This window comes from Varanus komodoensis, unplaced genomic scaffold (genome assembly GCF_004798865.1).
Source record: "Varanus komodoensis strain SLA01 unplaced genomic scaffold, ASM479886v1 scaffold43, whole genome shotgun sequence".
Lineage (NCBI taxonomy): Eukaryota > Metazoa > Chordata > Lepidosauria > Squamata > Varanidae > Varanus > Varanus komodoensis.
In genome coordinates, this window is record NW_025335985.1 from 5,801,572 (window position 1) to 5,812,516 (window position 10,945).

A 10,945-nucleotide genomic window follows, 5' to 3' on the forward strand; every position below is an offset into this window, starting at 1 on the left:
CACATCCAATGCATCGTGGCATGATCAGCATCTGATTACCTGCCACTGTGGCCATGCGGGGTGGGAATGATGGGACTTGTAGTCCAATGCATCAGAGTGTGTCACGCCAGGGAAGGTGCTCTAAAGCGCTCGCTTGTCCGCTTGCTTCATTCTTGCGTAATGTCAGCAAAAGCTCAACCTGCCAATCATGTCCTTCCCTTTGTCAGGGAAACCGGCTAAGCAATTCTCTCTGGAGATAAGGGCAGCTCTTAGGTCACTGCCCGGCGAGCGTGTGCCGCAGAGTCACGCCGCCCTTCACCCTTCGCTGGTGTGAGCACGCACAACACCGGAATTTTTCCCAGTGCAACTCCCTGAACTTCTTCAAAGAGGTTCCCAGAAGTGAGGCTGTCGCAGCTATTCTGGCACCAGGGATTGGCAAGAAGGGGGCTTTCCTGCCTCCCAGGCCTGAAATCCGTGCTGTCATAAAGTTAGGAAAGCGGAGTGTTGTTGAGATGAGAAGGAGATGCGTCACCAGTGCCAGGAGGGGACTGAGTTGTGCTGAGTGCTCACGCTGCAAGAAAGGCAAGCTGAGGCTGTAACGGGGTCTGCGGTTATTCAAAGAGCCAGAGAAAAGTATTTTCTTGTCTTATTATTTCTATAAGCAGTGGAATACCATGCGACAAAAAATATGTTTTGAGCCCTGATTACATCTTTAGTACTGCTGCCCATCTGGAGTTTCTGAATATCCTCTATCCAAAACAAAACACCCTGACATTATACTTATATATTAAATGTTTCCATAAGGACTGAGATACCCACTCTTGAGAAAGGTTTGACCCAAATGTTCATTTCTTAAAACTGATGAGCCTAAGGAATATTTTATACAGCAAATGCAAAATCTGTAACAAAAAGGCCGTCTCCATAGGAAGAATCAACTTTAATGCTTTAGGTTTTTTTGAACTGTCTCCTTGTACGAATGTAGATGCACATTTATGGGTCTGTGCAAAACTGTTGCAGTTCTATAGGAAGGAGAATATACATTCCAAAATCAATCTATCAGAATTCTTCGGGTGCCTGGCCTGATGGATGCTAGAGACTCATTTGGTGGAGAAGGATATGGGCCAGTGCTCCCCGCTCTCCGGATGAGTAACGCTCATGGTTGCTGTTGAGCTCAAGCCCAACTACCTGCAAGGCCCAGTCTAAAATTCGGAGGACTCGGCCAGTGAGTCCCTGCCCTGCTTTTCCAAAGCATCTTGGCGCGATCAGCGGGTCTTCAGATCCCCTGCTGGGGCTCAAGGGTTTAATCAGCCCCCTCCCCAACTTGCCGGCCGAGTAAACAGCGTGGTTTCCCCCTGCTGTGCGTTCAGGGCAGCCCTGTCCTTGAGGTGCGCTTTGGGATCCATTATCTCAGTTCTGAAGGCCACCTCTGATGAAAGCAATCCCGAGTGCCTGCCGCTGCAGAGAACAGCCTGGCCGGCTGGCCATCAAAGAGCCCGCAGGGCTTAAGGGCTTGCAGCGTGGCCTCATTTGACCCCAGATGTTTGCCTTTGGCTCAGCTTCATGCTCAAAGGGAAGCCTCGCCGTCTTTGAACTGCGTGCCAGGAGACCGAAGATGACCGAGCAAGGAGAATGGCCTTTCTTTTTCCCCCAATTTATATCCTGCCTTTTTCCGACAAAGGGCTCAAGGCAGCTGACATCATTCTCCTCCTCCATCCTATCCCCACAACAACAACCCTGTGAGGTAGGTTGGGCTGAGAGCCTGTGACTGGCCCAGAGTCACCCAGTTGGCTCCTTGGCCGAGCGGGGACTCGAACCCAGGTTTTCTGAGTCCCAGTCCCACGCTCTTCACCACTGCACCACACTGGCTCTCAGATTAACACAATTAACACAAGATACCTTCCTGGGGAGAAAAAATGCCATGCAGCAAGAAAGGGGACAGGTTACCAAGGGTTACGGCAGGAATGCCTGCAGGAGGGCCACGGGCGCCTTGCAGGGAAAGGACCAACCGTGGCTCAGAAGGACGACAGGGAGGCCCGCGGAGCACCCAGCCCAGCGTTCTTCCGGCAGCCGAGGGGTTAAAGGAACAGACCGGCCCTGTGTTGGAACTAGCCCCATCAGGAGCTGGAACCTAGTGACCTGACCAAACTCCTAGGGAAATCAGTGGGGCCCCTGATCGTTCTTGTGGGTCTGTGTCACTACATATTTCTTATCCAGGTATGCAAAGGGCTCCAGCTATTGGGCAGTACAGAAATGAAAATAAGATGGATAGACAGTGCTGGGAAAAATTCAGATAAATCCTGGCAGAAAAGCATTGCTTATGTGTGCCTTTGTATTATAAAATCAAACATGCACCCCTTGCTCAGGAAGCACCCCAAAATTCCAGGCCCAGTTACTCCTTGGCATTTGCTGCTACTTGAAGAAGTGGGACCTGACGGCTCCTCCCAGAAGCTGCCAGGGCTGCTGTTTTGCTGACCAGGGAGAGCTGGTCAGGCGGCCTGGTTCACGGCATTGCAGCCCCCCTCATTGGCGTGCAAGACCCACAGAAATCCCATGATCCTTATCTTCATATCCTGCCACCAAATCCCATTGGATTCAGCCCCCCTGCAGCCCCCTCGCCTTCTCCAGACTGTGTTCACCTTGTTTAGTATCAACCGCCCAGCTGCTGGGCCATGTGACTCGGAAGCTATAAAACACTCTGTGTATGCTCTGAAAGCCTGTAGTTGGTGGTGGAGAGCGCCACCTGGTGGGATGCTGCTGTAAGTCACTGCAGCGGGCCTGTGGGGGTCTCACCCATAAAAGCGCCGGGTTCAAGGCTCTCCCATCTTCCCTGCGAATCCCGGTCACTCATTCTCACTGTTGGTAAAGAGGCTCTGACGAGAGAGAGAGAGAGAGAGAGAGAGAGAGAGAGAGAGAGAGAGATGGTGTTCAAGGATAGGCTGGACATGCGCATGGTGGGCATGTTGTGAGCAGAGCCGGCTAGTGCCGGAGGTCAGACTAGATGGCCCGGGAAGCCCCTTCTGACTCGCTCTGTTTCTATGTTTTGATTGATTGATTGATTGATTGATTGATAGAATCATAAACCAATAGGGTTGGAAAGGGCAAGGCCATCCAGTTCATGGTGCAGGACACCAGCAGGACTTTCAGATCTGTTTTAATTTTTTCCATGGGATTTGCACACATTCCTGTTTGGGCTAAGGTACATTCACACTTCTGTGCAATAACACAAGTCTGCATGAACACTAATAGCCATTAGTGCAAGTGTGCGTTAATGCTGATGCGCACGTGGGACCAAATCTCCTGAATCCCTAAAAGGTTCTGATCTCGGCAGCGAGGGACTGAAAGGCGCCTGACAGTCCCCGAAGCACAGAAGGGGCACCTCTCACAAACTGTGTGTATCCGCGCACCTGGTCATTCGAAGAATTGTAGAGTATTACGAATCAGTGCTTGGATCATAAATTGGAGAGGAGAGGCAGTGCTATTTTTATTTCTTAGTAAGCTTCTCTGAGAACTTTTCTGGGTAAAAGGTAGCATATAAGCATTTAAAATAAATTGCTGGATGGTTGCCTGGATAATATTTGTAAAAGCACTGAGGTCAGCAATCCTGTATGCATGTCCTTGGGAATACACCCCATTGAACTTAATGGGACTTACTTCTGAGTAGACCTAGCTAGGATTGCACTGGAAAAGTTGTGCAACAACAAAAACGGTCCCGCTCCACAAATTCAATTCCCAACCTAAATAAAGAGGCAAAGTAAAAGTGAAGAGAACTTGGAGGGGAGAAGAAATAAAATGGTGTTTCTTGCAGGGAGCCAAAAAAGCCAGAAAAGGATTTGATTTTTTTTTTAAGTTAATCTATTCAAGAAAAGTAAGAGGGAGCCACCATGGAGCATCAAGCAGAAGAAAAGATGGGAGAGCCTTCAAGTGTGAAGAACTGTGGAAGATCAAGCAAGAGGTTAATGACCTCTAATTAAGGACCTGAGAGGGAACATGCAGACACTGACTGGGTTCACCCCACATGTGGAGGGTGGGTTGAGGGTGGGGCATGGCTGGACTGGGGTCACCATGCTGCGGTGCTCCAGCTGCCTGGCCTTCGACTTACATCAGCTCCAGCCAGGTGGGCCCGTGGTCAGGAAAGCTGGGAATGGCCACCCAGAACATCTGGAGCACATCAGGTGGGAGAGGCTGGGCTGGGCAGTGCTCCATGATGTGCAAAGACACCTGCGCACCCCAAACTAACATGCCGGGGCAGGGGGTGACGCTCACGTCCTTCTCCCTGATCAGCTCCTGTTCCACCTGAAGCACCTCGATGGAGACGCCCTCATGGGACCCCCTCCTCCTGCAGGCCAGACACCATCCGAAGCACCCGGTGCGAATTTGTCTGCTGGGTGTCTGCCTTCCCATCGCCTCACCCAGCACTCTGACAACTAGGCGCCGCCGTGGGATCTAATAAAACAATCGGGAGAGATGAAGAAATGGGTCGACGCGACAGGAGAGCTCATTCAAATCCTGCTGCGAACAGGATGACCTGGGCAATCACCCAGTTCCTTCTGGACAGGTGAAACACCCAATGCCTGCACAGACATGCAGCGCTACCCGGCCCCAAGGTCATGCCTCTACCGCTATCAGGAGTCCTCCTCGCCTGCCTCTTGGAAGACGCCTGAAGGAAGAAGCAGTTTGCATCGCAGAGGAAAGCAGGCTGCCTGGAGCTTTTGCTGTGAAACACCCGCCTGTTGTTGTTGTTCTTGTTCAGCCGCAAAGTCGTGCCCGACTCTTGCCAACCCCACGCACAGCATTCCTCCGTGTTCTCCATCCTCCATCACCCCGCAGAGTCCACCTAACCCCACACTCACCTCTCTGGTGGCCCCCATCCCGCCACCTCCTCCTCCGCCACCCCTTCTCCTTTTGCCTTCAGTTATTCCACCCTTGGTTGCATAGCCAGAAGTACGGCTTCTGGATCGAGAGGGGTATTACTGCCACTCTGCAAGACTCTGGTGTGCCCGCAACTGGAGTATTGTGCTCAGTTTTGGGTCCCTCATTACAGGAAGGATATAGCCAGGTCGGAGTCAGTGCAGCGTGGGGCCACAAGGTTGGTGGCTGGTTTGCAGGGGATGCTGTATGAGGCGAGACTGAGGGAACTGGGTCTCTTCAGCCTGGAGAAGAGGAGACTCGGAGGGGATCTGTTGGCAACATACAGGTATGCGAGGGGATGTCACACGGAGGTGGGCAGAGGCCTGTTCTCCCCTGCAGAGGAAGGCAGGATGCGCTCCAGTGGAGCAAAGCTCAGGGAACTGTTGGGAAAATTTGGATGAATCCTGTCTGAAAAGCATTACTTCTGTGTGCTTTTTGCATTGTGGGATCAAATCCTGCCTTCCTTCTCAAAACCAAGCTGTCACTGTTTAAAATGGCCTTCCCCCACTCCTTTCTCTCACCTTTAGCTGTGGGCTACAGTCGACAGGCCAGCCATTTTAGCCCAAATATACATTGTAAATAGTCATTGTCGGAATTCAGTTTACAATAATCTTTTGATAGCCCAGAGGGCTTCATGTGCCCTGATCATGCAGAAGGTTTAGAGTCCAGATAGGGGTTTGAGCTTATCATGAATAGTTTCTAGTGGCTTGAATTTGCATGTCTGAGCAGACCTGGAGATGGGTTCAAGTTACTCAACTAAAGTGTCAGTACAGGCAATTAGAAATATTGCAATCTCATTGTTACAGTGTGATTGACTGACATTTCTTTATCTGTTCTGTATGTGATGACCTCAGCATCTTAATGTAATCTCTGCATTCTGTCATCAGTTGCCCTGTACCTGTGTACCTATAAATGCCCTGCAATGGTGCTGAAGCTTTGCTGCAGAGTCCCCCTCTGCCTGCCCGGTAAAGCATGCATTATCCTGAGTACTGCGGGAACCTTGGGGTAAAACAATAAAGCCTCAGACGGTGTGGACACTTGGTCTTTCCCACGAACCCGAGTTTTATTCCTTCTTCTCAAATTGAGATTCCAGGATTCTGACAGGACCCAGGTTGAATTTGGATGCCAGGAAGCACTTCCTGACAGTCGGGACCCCGAGGGTGTGGAATGGGCTTCCTGGGGGGGGGGGGTTGAGGCCCCATCGGTGAGGGTGTTCAAGGACAGGCTGGACGTGCACATGAGAGGAGCATGTCGTGAGAGGAGCCGGCTGGAGCCGGGGGTCAGACTAGATGGCCCGGGAGACCCCTCCTGACTGGCTCTGTTTCTGTTTCTGTGTTCCCAGCAGCATCTTGTAATCAATGTCTTGCAGGTCCTTCAACACCAGGTGGGCATCTCCCAGCAGGACTGGGGACGCTTCATCCTTCCCATTCTGTGGACAGCCCAGGGCCTGTCAGTGCCAGAGATCCCGGCTTGGTGAGCCCAGGACACGACTGGGGACGAGGCCGCCTTTGGACCTCCTGACTGCTGCTGCCGGGTCTCTCCAGCCGAAGGGATGAGAGGGAATGAGGAACCTCTGCTTAAGGGCACCGGTAAGTCACTGGGCCTGCTCAAAATCAGTGATCTGTGGCTGTTTCCCTTATTTGGAATGCTCTCCCCAAGGACATTCACCTGGCACCTTCCCTGTACTCCTTTCGGCGCCAGGTAAAGACCTTCCTTTTTAAAAAGCATTTTCATAGTTGACACCACCAAACCTTTGTTTCATATTTTTAATCTGTATTTTATCAGTATGGTATTTTAAATTGTTATTAATTTTATTGTAGTTTTTTATCTTATGAGTGTGAGTCACCCAGAGGTGTTGCGGCACAACAGGCGGCGTATTGCAAATGAATAAATGATAAAACCTGGGGTGGAACCCGATGGGAGTAAAAACAGCAGCTGCAAGAAATGTTAGCCACTTCCCTCCCTCCTCCCCAATCCGAGCAGCATTCCTGGGGGATTTTATTTTATCATTACATCGACATCGTGAGTTTTCCCCCTTGCTATGAATTACATGAACCTGCTTCTCCTTTCTGCTGTATTTTCACAACAACCCTGTAAGGAAGGAAGATTCACAACCAAGTGGAGTCTAGAACCTGGCGCTTCCCAGTGCAGCGTTCAAAGCACTGCAGCGCAAACGGCTTCCTGGATTAGCAGGAAGAGCTCTCGGTGGCCAAGTGTCCACCAGTACAGAGCACAGTCCTCTGTCTGAAGGACTACCAGAGGACTCCTGGCTGGACCCCATAAAGAAAGACGCAGGCGTGGGAACGGCGGTCTCCAAGGAAGCACGGCGAGACCGAGCGGCATGGAGACAACGATCCACGGAGTGGTCAAGGGCCAGACACGACGGAACAGTTGATGATGACAACGACCTCTCCTTTTTTTTTTCTTTTTTGCATTTTTATAAGAAGTTTTATTCGAAATTATAATCCTAAAAACAAAGAAAAACTAAAAACAACATCAGTCATCAGAAACATTGGACCTGCTGGGTCAGCCCCCACATTTTTTTCCATTTAGGATAACTTAAAAACATATTTAAATCTATACGAAGTCCCGTTTCTCTAGCCCATAGTAAAAAGAGCCCCAAGTTTGAGAGAAGTCAGTATCTTCTTTCTCCTTCCATGATAAGGTCAATCTATCCATTTCTGCGCAGTCCAAGATCTTTTTTAGGATCAGTTCGGACAGTGACCTCTCCTGATGGGCTGCCCGTGTCAAGCTGAATGCCAGGAGGCAGAATCCCCTGTGTTGCCCGTCTGTGGTCGCCTGGTTGTCGTCCCTGGAACCGGCATCAAAGGCAGCCACGGGTGGGCCTCGGCCGAGGGCCACGTCCCAGCAGGGCCTGCCGACCAGAGTGCCCCCTTTCCAGCCTCACAGCCCTCCGGCCGTGGTGCAGGCTCAGTGGGAAGCCGCAGGGGGTGCCACGGACTCTGCCCGCTCTCGCTCGCCCACTCAGCCGGTCCAGAACAGAAACGGTCGCGATGATGAGAACGAAGGAGGAGCCATCACCTTTATGGGGAAAAAATTAATGCTCAGCCCCTGAATGCTGCAGCCCTTTTTATACTGTTATTACAGATGTTTTAACTCATTGGTGTGTTTAATGTGTTTTATTATGTTTTAATATGTTGATGTATTGTAAGCCACCTGGGAAGGCCTCGGCAGTATAAAGGTGCATATAAATAAATAAATCACAACTGGTTATAATGGTGGGGAGAAGGGATATTCACTGGGGGGTGGGGGAGCCTGAAAGGGTGACTTACCTCGGGGGTTATGAATCCCCTGCAGTCAGCACTGGTTGTCCTTCTGCTTTAATGGGATCTGAAGTCCACCTATTAAAATTAGGGTTAAAATCCCCACATTTTTATCCATCTATGCATAACATCAGCATGAGCAGCTCTGCTGCAAAGCCGCGCCGATTTTGTCCTCATCTGGGACAAAGGGGTTCCTCCTTTTTTTGGTGAGATACATGCAGCTGCCTTAGGCCTCCCCCGTGGCGGCACTGTCAGGTTTGCCGTCCGTCCGCCTAATTCTTTGGTAGCTCCCAGCAGCATGGAGAATCCCCAACATCTCGGCAGCAGGGAGCCTCCGGGCTCGCAGCCACACCAGCATTTTCAGGTGCATCGCCTGCTGATGCCAACAGTGATGGAACCTGCTGTCTCCACCCAGCCGCATCTCCAGTTTCTTGGGTATCTGGGTCAGAAAGCGTACTAAATGCAGCTTGCACGCTCTCTGAACTGACCTGGCACGAGCTTGTCTGGTCTTGCAAAGAATCTGACAGGGAAACAAAACCCCTGCAAAGATGCTAAGACACTTGGCGATGGGAAAGCGCCCGCCTTCCTGAAGTCCGCCGCACGGCTGCTCCCACATACCTGGGAGTAAAGGCACACACCTTCCCAGCAAGGGGAGAGGCACCTTGGTCCAACCAGATCAAGTCGAGATAACATTGAAAGCTCCTTCCATGAAATCTCGAAAAGAAAAGACGTTATTTCAAGGAGTGTTCTTCAATGCCATTACATGTTCTTTTTGACGCCCGGGGCATGTTCTCGGTTGCTTCTGCTCCTCTCTCAGCCCCGTTTTCCAGGAAGCAGCACCAAGGTGAGCTCTGAAGAGCTGTGAAGGGTCAAAGGTACCACGGTGGCTGCTGAAATCCCGGGTCAGATAAGATGCTTGGGCAAGTCTGGGCTACGAAAAATGACTTTCTCTCACTTGCTAGCCAAAGGTGCCTTTGAGCTGGTGGTCCTGGCCTTCCCTGAACTGGGCCCTGCAAATCTGTTGGATTACAACTCCCATAATCCCCTGTCAGGGTAGTGCAACACATCTGGAGAGCATGTCAGACAAGGGCTGCCGACAAGACCTGGGAGTGAGGATTTCAACCTTCCTTAGGCCTTCCATATAAAACTTCATCACTGCCATTCCCAAATAGAGGCAGGAGAGAATTTTGTTTGGCTCACTTTTTTTTAATAAAAACTTGACAAAATTTGCAAATTTCTCTGGGGCAAAAAACCAAACTTCACATTAGTAGAACCTGGTTGATTCATCCATCCCGCACTTTGCTCTTAAAAGCCCAGCTTTTCCCGTGGATTTCCTGAGAACTGGTCTGTATTCCTGCTAAACGAGACCAGCTGCCTCTTTGGGAACGGCACAAACTGGAAGGGGCCCTTCCTTTGGCATTGGCTGTTGCAGATGGGTGAGAATTTCCTTTCCATTTGCTTTTTATAAGAATTTAACACAATTTGCCATTTTCTTCATGTATGGGATCAAAAGAACACTGGGAGGCAGGAGAGGTGTATTGAATTCAAATGCAGAAGAAGGCAAACCTACGAGATTCATCCATTCTTGTTCCCGGACAAGACAAATGCCAAGACAGGGAGACTTTGGGTGCCGGCACTGAAATTCATACTAAAAGCGGAATTTTGCAAAGAAAAAGCAGGGCTTAATCCCAGATTGGGAGTTAGTTCTTCCTCTGCTTCTGATACAGAGGGGAGGAAATACTGATTCGGGTCACCTGGCTCCAGACTGTTTCATCCTGGTCTGTAGTGAGAGAACCCAGCATGTTTTGGTTAAATTGTGAACTGTGGGTTGTTAGCACAGGGGAATTCACACAACACAACAACCCACCGTTCAATGACAACCTGCACTCTAGCTTGTCAAACTCTTTAACCAAGGAAATGAAGGGTGTGTTAGGAGAAACCATTGTTTCCAGAAGCCTAAAAATCAAGGATACACAGTGACCAACATGAAATGCACAACCTGGTTAGAGCAAGCGTGTTGGGAATGTGGGAGGGACAGTTGGAAAACACCAAGAAGAGGGCAAAAGAGGACAGTAATGTGCATAACATCTCCACATGCTAATATGTACAGAGATGCAAATTTAGAAATAAATGGTGTCATTGCAGCAGAAATACTGTGGCCAGGTGGGCTGGGTGCCTTGATCTGTCTGTGGGCCAGGTGCCGCCGGCGGGCAGTTCCAAGGATGCCGAACTATTCCTTCCCACAGTTCCTTCTCTTGGGACCGAGAGGCCCTTCAGAGAGACAGTTCTCTGCAAAGGAGGACCCGTGGCCACCCATCTCCAAAGCGGAGGGAGGGCTGGACATCATGTCCCACAGGCACATGCAGAGTTTCTGGCCAGGCCTCCTGCCCTCCAGCCCATGAAGCGGAAGCCCACGGAAAGCTGGCACCTAAGCAAAGATAGGTGCTTTCCTCAATCCTCAGTTCCCCGCCTCTTTCTGTGTCCAGCCCTGAACTTGCAGCACATCCTCTCCCTGCCTCTGGCCCTGATGCTCAGCTCAAGCACAACCCAGGCTGCGGGGGGGCATGTTGCTGCCCAGTCAGGGGAGCCGAAGCTGGGGCGCGTCTCTCCCTTTGTGGAGGGGCGGGAATACCTGTGAACACACCTGCTCCCTCACTGCTTTTGCCCTGCAGCGCGGCCTCGGGGTCTCCATGCCTCTGCTGCCCAGGTGCTCGGCCGTCCCTGAAGGTGCCCGTTGGAAGCATCCCGCTGGCTGCTCTGGCCTGTGCCCAGGA